This window comes from Syngnathus scovelli, chromosome 6 (assembly GCF_024217435.2).
Source record: "Syngnathus scovelli strain Florida chromosome 6, RoL_Ssco_1.2, whole genome shotgun sequence".
NCBI lineage: Eukaryota > Metazoa > Chordata > Actinopteri > Syngnathiformes > Syngnathidae > Syngnathus > Syngnathus scovelli.
In genome coordinates this window covers 10,817,877-10,838,639 of record NC_090852.1, presented here as the reverse complement: position 1 = coordinate 10,838,639, position 20,763 = coordinate 10,817,877, and the positions used below count along the sequence as shown (strand labels likewise).

At 40.1% G+C, this 20,763-nt stretch overlaps 2 long non-coding RNA genes across 2 annotated transcripts; one reads left to right on the top strand and one right to left on the bottom strand.

Moving 5' to 3' along the window:
- Nucleotides 1–475: 475 nt before the first annotated feature.
- On the top strand, nucleotides 476–11,684 carry LOC125970218 (uncharacterized). The gene is made up of 3 exons (XR_007482041.2): nucleotides 476–746; nucleotides 4,862–4,960; nucleotides 10,868–11,684. It is a non-coding gene; the product is annotated as an uncharacterized lncRNA (long non-coding RNA).
- LOC125970219 (uncharacterized) lies at nucleotides 2,382–4,214 on the bottom strand. The gene is made up of 2 exons (XR_007482043.1): nucleotides 4,120–4,214; nucleotides 2,382–3,376 (listed from the first exon to the last, which is right to left on the bottom strand). It is a non-coding gene; the product is annotated as an uncharacterized lncRNA (long non-coding RNA).
- Nucleotides 11,685–20,763: the final 9,079 nt, after the last annotated feature.

Below are 20,763 nucleotides of genomic sequence, written 5' to 3'. Positions count from 1 at the left end.
TAAAAACAAAACAGCAGTCACTTAAAAACAAAACAGTTAGCAAAATGTATCTGTTAGGTAGTACCAATAAAAGTACGAGAACTGCATTAGTACAAAAGTCACAGTAGCTGTCAGTGGCCTATTTAGTAGGGAACATGAATTTAATATTACGACCATGTTGTTTATTACTGGACAGACTCATCAGAATTAATTACCCTCATTAGTGTATTGTTAAATAAGGATAAATAGTGTGTGTGTCCTCTTGCAGGTTATCAGCAGTTTGGGCGATTGTAATGCATCTTATTAATATAAATATAAACAATATATATAAATCCATCTGATTGTTTACTTCAGCTACTTGTATGATTTAAACAATACACCATGTCTGTTAATGGTCACCATCTGATTGGTGGTTCGCAAGTAAGTAAATCTAATTTCTAATGACCACAATTTATTATTCAAGAAAGGAAATTGTATCATAGTCTGCAGTTCTTCATTTGGCCCGTGGAGGTCATCTTCTGAACGTATAGCTCCAACTGTCACACGTTCAACAATGGATCTGTTTCGTTTGAATCTTGCATTTAAACTTGCACACAGATATGATGCCAAAATAAAATTGCTGGTTGCGGTTTGAGAATCACAGTGGTCAAGATTGTGTACGTAGACAGGTTTTTATTTGTTTATCTTCAGTTGAAAGTGATTGCATACATAACATGCACCTGAGGAAAGCCTACGCATGACGAAAACTCCACACAGGAAGGCTGCAGGTGAGTTTTAAACTTCAGAACCGTGAGACATATAAGTGCTACTATTAACTGGGCTTTACAGTTTTAATTCAATCGATTGATCTCTGCAGAAAATGCATCACTTCTTTTCATTCCAAAGCACACTGACAATCTCAGCTGTTTTTTTTCGTTTTTTTTCTTTCGTGGATCGCTGTCCTGTTTGTACACGGGAGTCGACACACCAATTTGCCAGAATCTGCAAGAAATACTGAATTTACTAAAAAAAATTCTGAAAAAAATCTCAGCAATTTCAGCCTAATATTAGTGCCTCTTGGGGACAAATTAAAACAAAATCTAATTTTAATTGCATAATCTCAATATGGCTATGGCATTGAGGCTATTTTAGTGAATATTTGATTGAATAGCAGGAAAGCCTATTTTGCTCTAGTTCTTATCTGAACATCCAGCTCGTGTGAATCTCAACAGTGAATGGCATCACAACAATTGAAAATGAAAAGGTTTTTTTTTTTTTTGTTTGGTTGAACTTTGTTTCTCAGCGGCAAGTTCATTCCAACGGCTTTTAGAAAATATTTTTTCATTGATACGAGTTGGTATAGAAGTGACAGATGTGTGATTTCTCACTTTCACCATCATCGAGGGCAGTGAGCAGTGTTAATGCAAACACAATTAACCGTGCATGATGAAAAATCACCTAATTAGATGAGGTATCCTTAATTTATTACTTCAGCGTTAAATTAACGTGAAATGTCAGTGACAATGCAATGTGTGCTATATTTGGGGTCATCTTCATGTAATGCTCCTGAATTTCAACCCCCCTCAAATCCACTGCGTAAGGACCCAACACGTGTTTCACATGTCTTTCCTTGCAGAATTACTACTCAGAAGGGTAGAAAATGGTATTGCTCGTTATTTTACAGGAGTGTGTGGATAAATACAAATACTCAAGTCAGAATTCAGGGGTATTCATCAGAAAGGGCTTTTGTGAGCCCGGCAGGGTTTATGGTTGCTTTGTCCTCTTCAGATAAGACCTGTCTGGCTTGATACTATATGTGTGAATAATGCATTAGAGATGATATCCCCTTCCTGGCTTGGAGATGGACAGAAATAACAGTGACGTCAAGTCTGGGCCTCATGGTAGCAGTGGGCACGGGCCTCAGCCTGCACTTTTTCTCACCGATCTGCGTTCAGCTACGCCTCTCAATCCGACTGTCTCGCGGGATGCGGGACTGACATCTGTGTGATGCAGCGCTCGCTTTTGTCTTTCCATGGAGGTGTGGCTGGTGTGTGAGTAGCAAAAGAGTGGAGAGGCCAGCCGTCATCGTGATGGGATGGGACGGCGGGAAGGTGATTTTGTCACGTCCTCGTTGGTGTCTCATTACTCATTTTTGTGATATTGATGATTGTCGTCTAATTTATAATGATGGCCTTGATCTCTCAGATTATACTCAATAACCTCCATTGCGGCAATCGTCTGATGCTCACTTGCTTGGTTTATGGCTCATGTTACATGCAAATATGTATGTATAACTATATTTGTATAACACATCAATAACCAAGAAAAGAACTGCGGGCACTTCTACCAATAGTTCTGCGTGGAGACGCAACGATTACTCAATGAATGGACAACAACTAATAGATTATTAAATTAGTCGGTAATAATGTTTGATAATCAGTTTATTGTTTAGATATCTTTTTTTATTTGAAAATTGTCAGACTTTCATCTTGTCAACAGTAAAAACAATTCCGATCACTGTCGTCCTCCAGCAGACTGATTATCTTTTTATTGAGTCAAAATAAAACATTGTACTTTGGAATACAAAGATCAACATTTTTGCCCCTTTTCCCATGTTATGAACCAGATTATTAATTGAATCATAATCAGTTTGTTTGATATCACTTTGAAGTAAGATATTTTTGAATAAAGGGATGGAAATTAAAACCTGATTTTTATTTGATTAATCAATTAATGGCCAAAATAATGGACAAATAAATTTATTACATAGTTGCAGCCCTAGTTCTGCTCTCTATCCCCCTGTCTAATCCATCATGTGCATTCCACCCATTAAAACCTGGAAGGTAGTCCGAAACAATTTAACAAGGAGTTGTAGTTAAAGATGCCCTGACCAAATTTTGTATGTAAATACGCCTCTCAGAAAGAAAAGGGGGAAAATAAAGGAAAACATCAAGCCATTTGTTGCACCGTGAAATCAGACTTTGTGTGAGCTCATAAAATCTCCAGAGAGAAAATGCTGACATGAATGCACGCCGTATGTTATTCATGGGGGGATGCATAAAAAATTTGACTGCATAACTAAGTTTGTTTTCATCTGTTTTGCTGCCAAGGATAAATCATTTACAGTATAATAGGAACCTAGTGGTAGACCACATAGAGAGTTCTCACAGACAGCTTTCTTTGTGTGGACTTCCTCAGCCAGTGGGAGGGTGAATGAAGAATTAGTGTCTGCACCAGTATGGTGGAGGAGAGATGAAAGAACATCTGACTGCGGTCACCGACCTCTCCTCCTCTCGTGTTTGATCCCATCCTCTGGTCTGTATGCTGCCCGGAAAGGTTGTAGACTACTAGGACCTCGGTCAGGGCATTGGGATTGAAGAGACGACGGTTTTGGCTTTCATAGACTACGGTCCTATTCCTACAGAGAAATACACAATCAGTCAGATATAAACAAATGCTGCCCATGTTGTGGTTTTAAAACCAAGTAAAGATGTTACCGCAGTATTTGTGTGGCCCAAACTACCTGAAACAAATTTGTTATATACTTGGTCAATGAAGATGACTGATTCTGATTGAATCTATAAATATAAATAAATATTCATCACGCCAAGCTCAATAAAAAAATATTGATATAATAGTTGATCAATAATTTGTAAACACAAACTAAAATAACAGTTGTTTTATTGTAACACTGCAAAAATAATTTCTCTTCTAATTTCTTTGAATAAAAGATGTATTAAATAAATACACATAAATAAACAAATACCGCATTGCAACAAATGCAACACCCACATTGGTAAATTTTTAAGAGTAATGTCTCTCCAACATCCTAAATACTTGGCACTCACGCGCACCAGCATGATAGTTTATTGTGGTGCAGCTGCAGTGCTAATTTACTTTTTTTAATGACCGGCTCAAAATCATTCCTGTTTGAATTAGGCTTATCGGTAGCACCGGAACTAATGACACATGGACATCAACCACAGGATAGTCTCGGGCATTATAGGGGAATGAATGAGAATACAGGGTCTCACTTGCGACTTTATAAACTTGTATTACATTTGTATGGAAGTTAAAAGCTATTATAAGGTTACTTAGGTTTGACAGCTTTTAACTAACTCACAGGAAAAAAAAGTGCAAATGATCAGCTCCTTTGCTTACCTTTGTCTGGGGAGTACAGGACACGTACAGAAGCTAAATCAATTAAAATCCCATTAAAGTCTGCACCATTATTGAGGTCATTACCAAGAGAGAGATGCCGACTGATGGTGGTGGATCAAACCGGCTCAAATTAATTCATTTATTCATTAACATGCAGCTGTCGTGCCTGGGCGGTCAGTGCAGTGTAATCAAAACAGAAAGTGCATTAGCAGTGTCTTGCCTAAATATTCCTAAATTACACAAAATGGTCAGATGTTGGCATTATTTCAGGCTTGTCGGTACGTATACGAATCGCTAATGTGCATCAACTAAGAACAGCGGCTTTATAGATGACACTCATGGAGAGACAAAACAATGAAAGACAAACAGTTTCCAAAAAAGTCATGATATAAAGGAAAAGAAGCACACCGGGTCATGTGCTCATTTTTATCTCCAACCGTGATGAAGTCGAGATCTTGGGAATATTTACGTTGTGTGTTGACCATTCATCAGTGGTAAAAGTTGTTTCCCAAGCTCAGACTTGATGTGATGCTGGAGTACAGAATAAGAGAGGAAGGTTTTAGTTTGTGTAGTATCCATTTATGGACCTCTTATATACCAATACCAAATGACTAATGCTTTATACCCTTGCCAACCTTCTGATATCTCCCATTCTGTCCTTCTTCTCAACATTGCATAATAATGTGTTTTGTTGCATTTTGTTCCATATAACTGAAGTACAATACCATTCCTTCACTTACAGATGGATGAGACATGCTGTAAGGCAACTCGACCACGACTGTAGGCCATTCAGGTTAGAAGCCAGGGCAGACTAAAGGGATGGAAGGATGAAGAAGAAAAGGTGAGCAGATGAGACCTGACAAGAGCAGTCAGGTCTCAGATTCTCAAATGAAAATATACTGTATGATCACATACGAGCGGCAAACCTCTGCATGTTGCAAGGGACCATTGGCCAAATTGCTACAACAATGATGTTAGTGTTATACACGTTATGATTTGTCCCAAGACTAAATTGAAGCATGTGCAATTGAAGCAAGTCTGGTGTAGAGGAATTTGATGGGTCTGCACAGAACAGGTAGCGTAATTCACATATTTGCTATGAACTACAACAGCGTTTGTGAACCAGACGACACACGATTAGACAAAAATATTGGGTTGTTCATTTTTCTAATGCGTTTCATACACTGTAAAGAGATCAACTCACTAGGGGTTGCAGTTGTAAACATAAACACTTTTCGGTACAGGGATAACGTTTTTTAAATCAAATATAGTGTTTCTGTTATCGTCTATTTTAGAACATCCGGTTACGACCTGTCCCATGTTGATGTTAAATAGATGCAGACATGTTGGATTTTGTTATAATCTGACATACGTATTTATTCCACATATAAATACTCATCAATGCACTGTCCCATTTTTCTATACACAATAATAATATTGTAAGAGAAAAATGTGCAGTGTTCTTAGTTGACCTTGCCACACTGAAGGCTAAAACACCCACATTTATGCTCCATTTACTGCATGTGGAAAACAGAAGTGCCGGCGGTTGATACGCCATAAAATGAAGAACGCATGCACACTGCAGTTTGTGCATGTAATTAGCGGGTAACATGAAAGGAGGAAGCATCGGGGCAGAAAACAAAACATTGGGTCAACAGCAGGAGAAACAAACTGTGTGTGCAAAGGGTGGGGTGATCTCAATGGATGAAGATGAAAGTCTGAGAGAAGGAAAAAAGATGGAGCAAACGAGTTAGCTGCAAAGAGGAGTGGTGGAAGTCTGTGGAAGTGGACACATAAGATTGACTTTTCTTTCCAACAGGTCTTTCTTTTCAAATTAGACGGAATTATAAATGGAAGTCTCCTTTTGGTCACATATTGTATGTATCCGTCACTGACACGATCAGGGGTTAAGGTTGCTATGACGATATCCCTCCAGAACAGTAATTACAATTAACTTCCTATTTAAATGACCAGTACTTTCCGCTCCCCCCCACTACTCCGTGTCTCTTGGGTAATTAGACCTTTCTGCACGGCTAAACCAAAGGACCTTGGCCTCTTTTATTTTCCAACTAATGATCATGTCGGAAAACAACAGCGGCATCAAAATCGCCACAGCTTGTTCGGGGTTTTACGTGCCACCATTTTTGTCACCTACACCTTGCTTGATTACCTCCCCGATGTTAAAATGTAGATTTTGCCATAAGGAGAAATCACTGGAAATCAAGGCTCCTTCCAAATGTAAATGAAGCACAAAATGATGCTCATGTGGACATGCATACAGTGTAAGAACCACATTACCCTTTGACTGCATGTGCAGCAATGCATTTAAATGGAGATCAGTGGGTTGAGTGAAACATATCAGTGATTTTAAGTGACAGGAGGTGGTGGGGGTTGGAGGTTCGAATAAGCAGAGAATAGAGCATAAAATAACACAAGTAACTGGGAGGTCAAACATGAGAAAGTGTGGAAATAATGAATGGTGAAATGCAAATAAAATGCTACTGCTGGCTTAGAGAGCTCCTCTATTCATTTTCATCTGGTCCTAATGGAGAGTAAAGCTGTCCAGGGTTGCTCTTCCCCATCCTAATTGTGTCCACTTTACACCAAGGAATCAAAAGGCTGGGAAATGGAAAAAGTGTCATCCCACATTCCCCTTTGTCACCCCCTCTGGCAATTCTTAGCCTCATTATTTAATTCTTTGGCTTCATCACCCCAGACACTGACATCACCCTGCCGAGGGATGAAGTATGAAGATAATCTGTCCAGTTGTGTTACTCCATGTCTTCATGCCAAGGATCCACTAATCCTCGATTCCTCCATCCACATGGCTCAAGGATCTCAAATACAACCGGAGATCAAAACTCTTGAAGAATATAAATGACATTGCTTTGAGCTTTGAGGAGACACTAGTCCTTTTGGCTTTGACTGCAAGTTCTCATTTTCAACCTTGCGACAAGGTATTTACGAACATTGGTGAACATTTGAGACACTTTTTGTCGCTAGATTGCAGTTGTGCTTGTGGGCAAGGCACAAACATCCAGTGATTGAGGCCAAATTCACATTGCCCCGAATTATTTTACAGCACATTAATCCTTGTGTATCCCTCCCTCACTTATACAAATAATGACAAAGAACATTGAGTCTCATGGATCCAATTGAAAAAAAACTGTTGTCCAAACAGGTAAGTAAACATGTTTACAGCTTTCTCAGTCCAACTTTGCGAGTTAGTAAAACCATTATACAAGATGATTAAAGTCGGATCAGCCTTGAGACCTCTGAACCCTACTTGATGCACCGATGTGCTCCGAATCCTCTGACACTAGTGAAATATTCGTTTATTTCGACAGCCACACTCAGCTTTTTTTTTCTGGTGCCCTTCGACTACTCATGTGGTTTGCGTGTACCATCTTTTCATGTTTATAAGATGGAACTGAGGACAACAAAGCCCCAAAGCAAAAGCAGAAAGATCAGAGATGGAACATTTCCAAAAACAGACAGCAACACAACACTCACGCGGTTGACCCTCCTGGCTTTGATAGAAAGCCCTAATTGTTTCATATCTCGCATATGGAAGATTCAAATTGTGACTATTGGACAGAAAATGGTCATTTTTACTTTGTTGAATTTAAGTGGTGCAGCTCAAAGTGATGATATTTTTCCACGGGGCGTCATCTGAAAATCCACTTCAGATGGCAGCACAGTAGGGGGAAATAGAATATTCAAATGCCCAAGTTGATACTTTTTTGCTTTGATTCCCTACATGAACCCAATCAAATATCCATTAAAATTATGTGTTGTCCCTCTGTGGCTGATAAATCTGTTTTTCCTCAAATTTAACACATTTGCATCAGAATTCACTATGATCGGCCACATATTTCATCAACTTCCAGTGTGTGTGTGAGTGTGTGTGTGTGTGTGTGGGGGGGCATTATACTTTTTGTGGCATCACATTAAAGGAGCTCTGAAGGTAAAGACTACGTGCACTATTTAAGTACCTTACTTCGGCGCTTACAAAATGTCATACCTTCAAAAGCGATAAATTAAACCCCCCCACCCTTGCTTTGAAATAGCAGTTTGTAAAAGTTAATATTTTGACTGCTGGTTCCTGATAGCCTCTATAAATTCATAGATGCAGCTCGCTCTTTGGCTGTGAACAGAAAAGAACATACAGCATACGCAGCTCCGAGTCAAGGATTTATACTCAGTGAAAGCTATGGTAATTTGTTTTGGCATACTGTATCTTCCTGAATTCTGACTTTGATCATCCACTGTTGCCATCAAATTTTACCACGACAAACCCAATTTCTGCATTTCCTCCCAATCTTTCTTGTTGTCTCTGCACTGTCTTTGTAGCACGTGGAAGATGGAAAGTGAGCTGATGGGCCTTCTTTGATGTGCTTTTAAGAAAAAGAAAATCCTGCCTTTTATAATTGGGACTTATTACATCCCGGGAATGATAAGGCAAAACATTTGGAGAATGTGAAAGAGTACTTTGACGTGAGAATTCCCACCAACGGATGTTGCATGATACATGATCATGCCTGACATTTTTTTCTTAGATATGGGAGGGGTTTAGGATTCACCACTTTCATGAATATCAGACTGTTTTGGTCGCTTTCATTGACTCAAATGACACCTTTGCGAGACAGTAGAGGTTTGCAGCCATAAATGAAAAATGTATCATAGAACATGCATGCAAAAATAGAGTATATGACTTTCCCATCCACTTGTATGTCTTGTATGCATCCGATGATTTTGTCATCTTGCAAGTTTTAGGTTTTGAAATTCTCCTTAGCACTGACAAATCTTCACAGTTAAAGTAGCAATAAAAGGACAGACATCTAATCGACCGGACTCTCCTATAGAGCAGTCGTAGTCAATACGTCCAACCACCGAGCCAGCACCTCAAGGTCAGCAATTAAATCAGCCGGAAGGACCAATCAGATGCAAATGTATTAGAACACTCAGTGCATTTAGAGGGACCATGCAGGTGCAAATGTACTTGCAGCAGAATGTCTCAATCTTGTTGGTGTCTGTTCTAACTTGATCCTATGAGGTTTGGCAGAAAGGTTTCACTAGGGTGGAGCTGTGGAAAATCCCAGAAAGAAATTCATCCAGGGCATGAAGGTGTGTCAGACAAAGCTGCAAAAGTGCATTGGAGGTCAGGGGGATGACTAGATAGGGAAAAAGGTGTAGTTTGGAATTTGGGTTTGAATTAATTCTTTCCTGACACTATATCTGGAACTTGTCAGACACAACTCATATATATTGTGCACGCTTGTCGGATGCTTCCGAATATAAAATACCAATCAGAGCCACCGTGACCATCAAATTCATTTCCATCCCATTTTAGGAGGGCTTAATTAGTTTTGGGTGAGCAATTAATTCCACCTCTGCCCACTAGAGGTCAGTGGCCAGTTTAGCTAATGAGCATGGTGAATAGAATAGAATGGCTGCAGTGAACTGGAAAATAGTTGGCCTTCTGTCAGATGAAAACAGATTAACACGCTTAAATGCCGAGCAATACCCAAACAACTATATATGTAATCAGAGCCGTGGATTTATTAAGCCCCGAGTTGCTCAATTGCAATTAAGACCTTGTCTTTTACCGATTTTACTATCATGCATTACGACATGAGCTTCTGTGCATGCTGTGAGACAAAACACAGCTGTAAATCGGGGCTGAGCTCACAGCAGCGTTCATGTGAAAACTCTTGTGCAAGCCCATCTTAGAGATGGGGGACGAGAGGAGCTCCTCGGGCTCTGCCGGCCACCGCTGAATAGACTCTTCTAGCTCACAAAGGGGGACTTGTCCGCTAAGGTGCTTAGAAAGCCACTCAGATCGTTGATATGCAAGGCGATGGGGCAGCGTGCAGCTTGCCTGGTTTACACTTGATTAAGCCACACACTCTTTAGGCAAGATGCCCCCGCCCCGCCTGAACTTTGGCACCATCATTTCTGCTCAACACTTGAATGTTTCATAAGGAGTAGTCAGGGCTCCCAAAGAGGCACAGGTTGGTGGACACATGAATTATAACTATATACATCCAGCCTAGTGTTTTGTCTTCTTTTTTTTTTGCATTTTTGATTTCATCGCTTTCTTTCCTCCTCCAACCCTTCCCTAGAGTGAAACCAGATGAGTACAGCTCCCATGTTTAATGTTTCATCCACACACTATATGCATGAAGGCAAGGCGAGCAGGTTCATTCGAACTGGGGACCGACTCCCCAGTGGTTTGCCAGGACTCTAATTATGAATTCATCTCAGACAGAGCAAATCAATATGGTCGTCCTGAATCTGCCCAATCCAGCGTGTGCTCAATTTTGTCCTTCCATTTGTGTTCGAAGTTGGCGACGCCTTGCATTATGTCACACGTAGGGTCGGACCTTTAAGCTGCAAATAATTGTCCACTCCTACACACTGCTAACTGTTCTCTATTGTAATGCAACTCCTAGCCGTGCTGGTTATATCGAGAGAAGTCGAACGCCATTAAAACAGTGGGGGCTTTCTGTAACACTCATCCTCTTCCCATTGCTGTTCTCTGGACTTGGAAGACTGTAACAGTAGCTCTCTGGTTAATGTACTGCTGGGTATTTGGGGGACAGAGGGGTGTGGTGGGTGCGAGACCACAATTGGCAACCCACCCTCTTGACTCACTCTCCAGCAACTACTTTTTATTTATTTGATTGACATTGGTTGAATATATTTATTATTTATTCGTCATTATTTCCTCTGTATCATGATTCAGATTCCTCCATGGCCAGATGGAAAAGTGTATTCCTCAGTGATAGACTCAGAAAGTGTAGAGCCGAAGCGACAAGACGTTACCAGTCTGCCACAGTCGCTGTTTTCTCTGCATTGGCACAGCGAGGGGGCGACGCTGCTGTGTGTATGGCTCCAAAAGCCACTGACAACACAACTCTTTCATTATTTGTTCCTTTATCTTCGGTTTGTCCTGGACTACATGTCAGAGCTTCCTTTGGCTGCTTTATTTGTATGTGCTATTGCAATGTCATATGATACAGTTGACTGACAAGTTAAATAAGGAAATTTATTGTATTAGAGTTGCGTGTTTGAGCTCGAGCTGAAAAATTGTTTTGTATTTGTACCACAGTCGAGGAACAATACCAGTAGGCTGTAGTATACCAAAGGTGTTCTATTCATTACCCGCCAAAAATAAAACACAGCAGCACCAAAATGTGCCGAATGCATTGTTTGAACAAATAGTTATCTAATAGCATGACAAAAACCTCCTTCACATGAAATACATCATTTAACCAGCCAACATGCCTGATTATGAATTAATTTGGGGGATAGTTTGGTGCAGATTAGTGAAATAATTGAGAATGTTGAAAATAATTTAATAGCGTTTTATGGAACAAATTTAAATTATAAAAGAAGCTCAGTCCATCTGATTGTGTTTAGGCTATTAGAGAGGGTCTTGCTGGCGTCACAAAATAACACCAAATCACAACATTAGGTGCACCTGCAGAATCCATCTTGACTTTTCAAACAATAATGCTTGTTTTTGGCAAACAATGCCAGAACAATGATGTAAAATATGTTGCCAAATAAATAAAACAAAATATTAACTTTACGTAGCATGGGATTGTATCATTGAAAACGATGCTGCATTCCCAAAGGTCAGGCAAGTGAACCACAAGTCCATCAGTGACTCCATTCAAGAAAAATCTTCAGATTATAATTCATGGAATAGTGCGTCAGTTTGTGAAACACACCGATTTCTGGATTACGCACAGCTAGACATAGGCTATGCAAGCACATTTTTAGTTTTTCCTTCCTCAGGTCACAAAATAACACTGCCAAACATTTATTAACATATCTAAACAACCTGAGCATCGAACATCGGTTACAGGAAAAATCCATTAGGTGTCTGGTAAGCATCAATAAGACTGCAGAGGTGCTGCAGTGCTGGCAATGGTTCAGAGGATACAATACAATATCCATAGGCACCTCTTTGTTCTCAAAGTGAAAACATTTTACTTATTGTATCCAACAGGTCTCCAATAATTGCTAATAACTCAAGATAAAGAAAATCACATGCAATGCATTTGCAGTGTTTTTAGTCAATATTCACGCTATTTTGTAAATAAGACAGCAACCATTGACAAAGATGAAACTTGTAAAACTGGGTTAAGTGTCTGACGGAATTTTGAATCCTGGAAAGATAAAGGTGCCATAAGTTAAATTTCCCCGCAGTGCCCTGTCATGCGTCAAAATAAATAACAGATCAAGTAAATTTAAAAATAAAAATCTGTGATTAAGTGAAAGGCTAAAGCTTTCAACAAAATGTCATGTCAAATGCGTTTATGTCATAACCAACATGGTTAAAACATATGTTGGGTTGTGTGTGACTCACCAAGTATTGATTGGTGGATTACATCGGGATGAGCGCCACAAAAGCACATGCCCAAGCCCTGATGGCACTCCAATGTAATGAAATCCAATATGAGCATAATGTACATGCCTTGATTATAATAAAATATTGCGGCTATTAATCAAAATGTATTGTTCTATGGTTGATGCTGTAAATCCATCCACTGCATACAACAGTAATGTGACAAGCTTTATGAGGAAATGGAGGGTCAGTGAAATGAAACATAATGAATTCAATGCCCAAGCTCATTTTTCCTTTTTTACATATTCATCATAAAACTAATGCAATTACCAGTCTCTTAAGTACGTACGTGGTTCTAAGTAGCCATCATTTGTGATGCCTCTCGAATGAAGAGCTCATATGAAGCGTACGAGTATTTTGGAGGCATGAATTCTCTAAATCCGTATGTATATGTATGACATCTCCCAAAAATAAAATAAGGCCTTTGTTGTTTTGGAAAAAGGGAAATCTGTGAACATCCTCACTCTAAACATCAATGTACGAATGCCTTACACAAAACGTCAAATTCCCCTTACATTAAGAGTGATGCCAATTGAAGTAGAAATTTCAACAAATGTTACACCGTCTTATCTCCTTCAACATATTGTACACACAGCCTCTCACATAATCATGTAACATTATGGCAGTTGAGTGATTTATTTGCTCAGGGGAGTTTCAAAATCTCCCATTTTCCTCCTTCAACTGCTGCCATGCATTATTCACGTGCACCAGCAAGCTGTTTTCTGCTGACGTGAATGTCCTTGAACATGTGTGTCGAACTTCCGCGGAGGACCTTTGGGGGGAATTATGGGATGTGGGTGGCTGTCATTCAATCATGTAATGTGTCATTTATCTGCTGCTTTTTTGGAATTTTAGCCTCAGACAATGAGAGCGTCTGGGATTGAGAGCAATAGCGTGTCACTCATTCAATGTAGCAGCACAGACGCTAAAATATTTCTTATGAAATGTATCCCTCACATTTACGTATCATGCGACTCGTTAGAATACGTAAGTAAAAAAAATGTTGTAGCTAGAAATTAAGTGGAATTAAATGGCATTGTTTGTCTGCAGCAGGCCCCTGAAGCGCTCTCTGTTTCTAAAATCCAAAATAGCTTATGCCGTCACCATCAACCACTCCATTCCCTAATCTCTTCAAGGAGCTCCATTACCATATTAATAATGAGATGTGAACCAGTCATAGATTAAATCCAGCAATAAGGCAGCCCATGAGGCATGCACTCACACTGAGTCATTTTAATGACAGGGGCATAATTAGAACTGTGTTTGTCAAAAGAGATGGACAAGACTCCCTCGCACTCTCTGTCCTCTTCTCCTATGCGTCGGCCTCAACTGACCTCCTGTTGTGAAGTCACAGGCCACTGATGTTTGACAAAGAACATAACTCACAATATCTGTTGTAGTTACTGTGTTATTCCCACAAATTTTGCATGGGGTTGAGGTCAGGGATCTGTCAGTCAAGTTTTTCCAAACTAAACTCATCCATGCAGACCTTTAAGGACTGTGCCTTGTCAAGTGGAGGACAGTCACGCTAGAACAGGAAAGGCCTTTCCCCAAACATTTCCCCATGGTATGCTGGCTGCAAAGGTGACAGCAAAGGATTTTTTTATACAATGCCATTTAATGTCTGGGCCTAATTTTCATAGACAGGCTAATGTGAGCTCTGCGTAAAATCTGCCGCATCTTCATTGACGAGCTGAGCTAAGTCTGGTTTACCGTGGTTGGGGATTTGGCACACTGCTCTTCTTGTTGGGCCTTCTTTTTCACGCCCCTGGAGTTATGTACTTTTTTTCAGTCTTGCTAAATAAAACATGCAAATAGATTTTTCTGCTATCACCCAAAGCGCCTCACAAATAAAAGAAAGACTTGTTATTATACAGAACAATGCAGATCCCGCTGCTGAAGCACAATTTGATCTGTGATTCTTACAGCAGGAGATAATATTACGCTTTAATCCCCTTTACCCCATAAGTTTATGTAAAGTAACCTACAAATATTTGTGTTGCCATGTCACATACTGTGCTGCTATTGTGCTCAATAGATTTTGTAGCGCAGCAACTATAAGTGACACAGCAGTCGACATCTAATGTGAGTGTAAACACCGAAGAACGGGTGAGAGACCATGTTTGTTTCCCTTGTTGCCGGAGCGCAGAGATCTGTGTATATGTTTTTAGATCTGTATACAAGCGAGAATCTGTGTTTTATAAAGAATGCGTGTTTGTGTGAGTGTGATCCTTTGTTTTCTTCGTTCCAACAAAAGTGGCATACATGATTTGAGAAATTTAACAAATACGGGGCCTTATGACAACAGTAGCTGACATATGAAGGTATTTGGTGCAGACAGGCAGGGCAAAATAAGCCGTGCTCACACACCATATCATTCCTGTCATGAAACAGAGAAGTCCTTCAAAAGCCCCCCCCCCCCCCCCCCCTCTGTTTTTCCTGATAAAGGTTGATAAACGTGAATGAAGGCGATTATCACTGAAGAAATCACAGCTCTTTGATGTAGCATGTGTCTGAGACCATGATTACAGCATTGTGAAAGACTAATCAGATAATGGTTTTACAAATGTCAAAAGACAAATGTTGTTCTTGTTCATATCGACTTTCTCTCTACTTTATCAACCTCAAACTTTGTGGCCCGGATGCTATTTGCCCGAGGATAGAAATGGAAGCCCTGAAAGAGAACTTTTTTGCATGGCACCATCACTGTAATTTGACAATACATTTGTCAAATTACTGAACATATTTCAGGTTCATGCTTAAAAAAGCAGACTATGAAACAATTATTGTCCCTGTAGTCAATGAAGTCAATATTCAAGAGCAAGTACATTTTTCGTTGTCATCACCATGAGGCTGCAGAGTCCTAAAGTCAAAGTTCGCATGGTTCATATATCCCATAGCCCTCCACAGCAGATGGACCTGTCTCAGGTCCTCTTGAATTTCACTATAGAACTTCAATGATTGCCTGACTACTGAGCATGAACAAACATCCAAATGTGCCTTTGAGACCATGCCTGAGGCAGTTGGCACTAGCATGTCAAATGCATTCTTACTCTGTAAAGTAGCTTTCATGCACAGCCTGACGTGTTTGGCTTCAGGGGATTCAGGTTACCGCCAAATATAAAGAAAGATAAATGGAGTCGGGATTTGATTCAATTGGGTTGAAGTAGATTTTTAGTCAATGGTTGAAGTTAGGATTAGTTAGATAAAAAAAAAAAAATCTGGAGCTGGAAAAGATACATTTTCACTCTATTTTGGCTGCTGGACAAACGAAAGAACCAATTAGTTTCTTTGGTGGTGGAATCTCAAGATGTGTGGATTAGAAAACGTGAGAATTTCTAAGCTTGTACAAAAAAAATATATGCTGTGGATAAACATGCCATCAGAATAATAACCACTTGGGAAAATGATTTATTATGAGACAACAATGTTGGTTGGCATGGTCACAGAAAATCACAAGGCAAGTCCAGTCATGTACACACGCGGCTGTATTTTTGGGGCCCCTCTGGTGCTTTTTGATAGTCGAACTGTGAGCTATTGTCAGACTTGAAGCACTCTGTGGTGAGCACAGGCAAAAGGGAGGCAGGTAAGCCCATTTTTGCGGTGCTCTCATTTACCACCCTTGATGCTCACTGTGAGAGGGAGAAACAATGGAGATGGGCAGGGGGGGCTGCAGTATGAAAAAAAAAAAATAGAAACATGGCGTAACATTGAGAAAGACAGCGCAAACAAAGAGAACTAAATTTTGCTTGGAAAAAATCATCAGAGTTGGCATTTTCGTTCCTCATCTCCAGGAGGAGGAAAGCGCATCGAAATCAAATCATATCAAATACAAAGTGGGCATGGCAAATGCCTTTCAGTTAGCGTGGCTGTGTTTGTGTATGTGTCTGCAAGTGCAAAGCCCACGTAACTCCATACCCATCAGTACGTCTTTTTGGAGGGGAATAATTGAGTGGTGGTGGAGGACACCACTTCACCGCAGGGAGCCAGTTGCAGTTGTTGAGAAAAGAACAGTCTACCTCAGCGCATCCCTCCCTCAAAACATTGAGAGGGGAGGAGTGGTGAGGCGGTGGAAAATTGTGTGGAACAATCACAGGATGGAATGAGGTATAACAAACCATTCTGCAGTCACACTCTGAGAGGCGGTGATGGGGAAAAAAATCCAGTTTTAGCAGTAAAGGCAATGTTTAAAGTAACATTTGATAAGGTGTCCATCATCCACTACAAAAATACACAGATAAGCATTTTGTAACTTTCAGAAAATGTTTAAATTGTGATATCACGTAGTTCGGTGATGAAGTTCCGCCTCGGTGAGTGAAAATGCAATCAAAGGATTTACTTTCTTAATGGAGGCTCGCATGCGCTTTGCTAAAAGACTTGTTTATTCTTTCATTATACAGTTTAGTTTTGATGTGGTTTGGCACTGAGCGAGCGAGGTAATAGTTTGAATGTCAGCAATAAATGTTTATATATTGTATTTATTACAATTATAGAATTCCAGTACGCCTTGGGCAAAATGGTTTACCAAGTTACCACTGCGCAGAATACAGAGAGAAGATAAAATAAAGTTATGTTGTTTTCATTTGAATTTCATATCTTAGCCACCCACCTAAAGTACGTTTGATTTAGGGTGTAATTACAGTCGCTCGCATCAAAGTAATTCCCTGCAACTGGAATTGATGAATAATCTGCTATTAAATCCGACTTGGCGCCTGGCTGTTCTAATATTAGTGGTATAGTATAGCCGCTGCAATGTATCATGACGTGTGCTATTTGACGGTTCAAAAACACACCCACAGACCTCCGTGGGTAGCTCAGTGGAAAAACAAAGTTAATAATGACATGTGTCCGTTAAAACCCGAAATAGATACGACATAGCAGTAGATGAATTGAGAAAAAAAGATGACATTTTTATTGCAAATCTTTCTGTGATCACTTGATAAAGCCCTAGAGATATGAAGTAATTCAATGCTTGTGTCACACCAGCAGATTTTCTATATCAGGGTTTATTGCTTTTTCATTTTTAGGGGCCTTGTAAAAGTGGCTTTGTTGAATTGTAAACCTTTGTGGTGAATATTCCCATTTGTAGGTATGTGCACAATATTATACAAACATGGGCACAAATTCCCAAAAGCCACTATTCGTGGCCAAAGGAAGTTGTAATTTTTACTTGTTTCATCCATTTCCATAGAGTAAATAAACAAAACAAATAGCCAACTTATCACATTGAGCAGAATGTGCCTCTGATCAAGAAGAAACAACACGAGAGTCACGTGCCAAAAGAATCCACTCTTATCTGCTTCGCTTGCAGTCTTGCCCAAAAATGAACAACTGAACCGAACATTGATCTTGTTCTTTGTTTTGATCATGTTGTTTTTAGAAAATGGGACCAGATCAGACCACGGTGGCTTTGGTTTCCTGGAATGAGCCAAGTTCTATTACAAACTAAGCTCGCCAAGAAAACCCTCTGCTGCATTCAGTCCTTTATCACCAAAAACCTACTGGGGCTCTGTTGAGACACTCCGTTATTCTTCTTCTTCCAGCCAACCATGAATATTAATTGTTTTGACTGAGCAAGGGCCAATCTCTTCACCATAAAAGACTAGATGTTGTTCGTTACTGTCATAGGGCCTTGTTGTCTAGGACTGTCGTACAGTACATTATCCTCCGAGTTACGGTTAGCACAATCAATCATTCATTGAAGAGAACCAACCCATTGTGCTTGAAAGAAAAATAAAAATAAGTGCTGCATCAATAACTGAGCCTGTACATTCAACAGCAACCCTCTCTCCCCAGACTACTGAATGTTCCCAATCAAATGTTTTTTTACCCAGTTTATAGCACCAAACTTAACATCATAAAAGAAAACGATGTCCACACATGTCTCTTGTGTCCCAATTATGACCCCCAAAAAATGTGACAAGCACATACTTGCACTGATTAGTTGTTTCTTTTTTTGCTGTTGTTACTGTTCTTTAAAGTCAACACTCTTAACGACAGCACTAACTCCTTCACCTTCCTTCCCATCCCCTAAAGACGCAACAAGAGAAAGCGGTGGGTGGAAATAATAATAAAAACATCACACATGGAAGACTCAATCAGTAACATCATCCCTCAAGTTGCTTTCATTCCAATTAAGACAACATGCTGTATCTCTCCGCTGTCTGGGCTGATTAACCCAAGAGCAAATGTCATCCTGGGCTGCTGAAACACTTTGCACTAAACACACAATCACCAGTCTTTCTGCGACTAAGATGAACTTTTTGGCAAGACCATTATTTAATCCTACAAACAAAGCAAGTAATTTGGAGCACAGTGATGCCATGCCACAGCTGAATTGTGTAATGTGGAATCTGTGACGGGGCTGGTAAGTGACGCTCCGTTGAGCTGCCATAAACAACACGAGAGAGAAATGAACCTCTGAGGCAGAAGACAAGGGGATATTTGCTTTCTAAAAAAATACAAGATAAAACGCATGAGCACTGTAGTGGGAAAAACGACTGCTGCTTCATGGTTTATGTTTCCACATCATAAAGGTGTCCTTTTTAACATTGATTCCCCTGTACCATTGGCATCATCCCGGAGAACATTTATTTAACTGTCTGCATGTTTAGGATATGTGTGGTTTATACCATTCATCCAGGTTCTATACCACTTACTGTATGTATGAATCACAGGGAGAAAAAGTTTATCGAAACACATTTGACTATGTTTTTGTGCTTGTGAGCTTGTGTGGCAAACCCTACGCAGTAAAATTCAAATATTTGATTATTTGGTGCGAAAACTTCATCTCATTCAGAAAGTGCACTCATGTGAAACAGGACAAGGTCTAAAACAAAATTAGGCAGACTGAAAAACAAGCATTTTTTAACCCTTACATCTCCGCTACCGCTTCTGTAGACATCTTAAAAATCAGTTCAAAGATATCTATTTAAGCAGGCATTTCAGTGGGACAATTGTTTTGATTGACATATTTTTCTCATGTTTACTGGATAATGTTTGTGACTGTATTTTAAAGCACTATGTGGGTCCTCTCTTTTAGTGCTTTCTTACAGATCGGGTGAGGTGGACTTCCATGGACCTCAACTATTTGTTCTTGTCATGTCCTTGTTCGGGTTGTATAGGTTCTTTTGTTCCCATTTGAATGTAAGACAGACAAAAAGAAATACAATAAAATGACCTCCTTACTGGTGGAGCAAGGAGGGGGAAAGTGTGTCTGTGATTATGACCCGGAAGACAAGCTATTGTATTTCAACGGGACCTTACAGGGAAAATAAGGGAAACAAAGGATAAAGAAAATCCTCATGTATTCAACATTGTAGGTCAGATGTGGAATGCAAACATGTAGACGTGAGAGGAGAGAAAGACAAACCGTTCCTTCCTGTCTACCTCTGTACATGTGACTCTTAATCCATAGCCTCTCCCTAGCCAGGTCACATGGATCCCCCCTACCTCTGCACTCTCTGGTGATCTTGCCCACACACCCATCACTGTGCATTCCTTCCCCCACAGCAGATCATCCACCTCAACAACAATAACAGCAGTGATATTTACAGCCATGTCCCCCGGGGAGGCCAAGTTACTTGTCATGAAGCGCACGCTGTGCCTCAACGCACACTGCTATTAAACTGGACTTCAACAGGAAGCACAAGGTCGGTCTGAGTCTTGCATCCGAGGTTCGGGAATCTGGGACTTCTCAGGGATCTGTAACAGAAACCTGGCCTTTGACGTCAGCAGGGTAGTAAATTAGACAAGGGTGAAGATTAGCAGGCGCTTTCAAAGACCTCCGACACGCTTGTTTGTAAGAAGGATCTGAGTGCTTTAGCTTGTCATGACCGAGAATGTTCTCGATGGAACAATACATGTATTTATTTTCTTATTCTTATCATCTGGTGTTGAATCTGACATAATTTTTAATAAGTCAAAATCATGCAAATGTTTGAGTGGGTGTCATTTTCTTTCATATTTTGCATTATGCTCATTTGTGAAAAGAGTTTTTATTTTATTAACGGATGCCATGATGCTCCTCGTTAGTCTTGTGCACCGTCATTAATCCATGTACCCACCAGGCCAGTAATGACAGCACACGTCAAGCTGAACATGGGAAGCAGAAGGTCAACAAAGTTGCCCAGCCAGCAAACCTGTCAAGCGTCGACTATCGTGTGTGTGTGTGTGTGTGTGGGGGGTGGTTGCTCATGCGCACATGCAAAGGAGTGTTTTGCTTT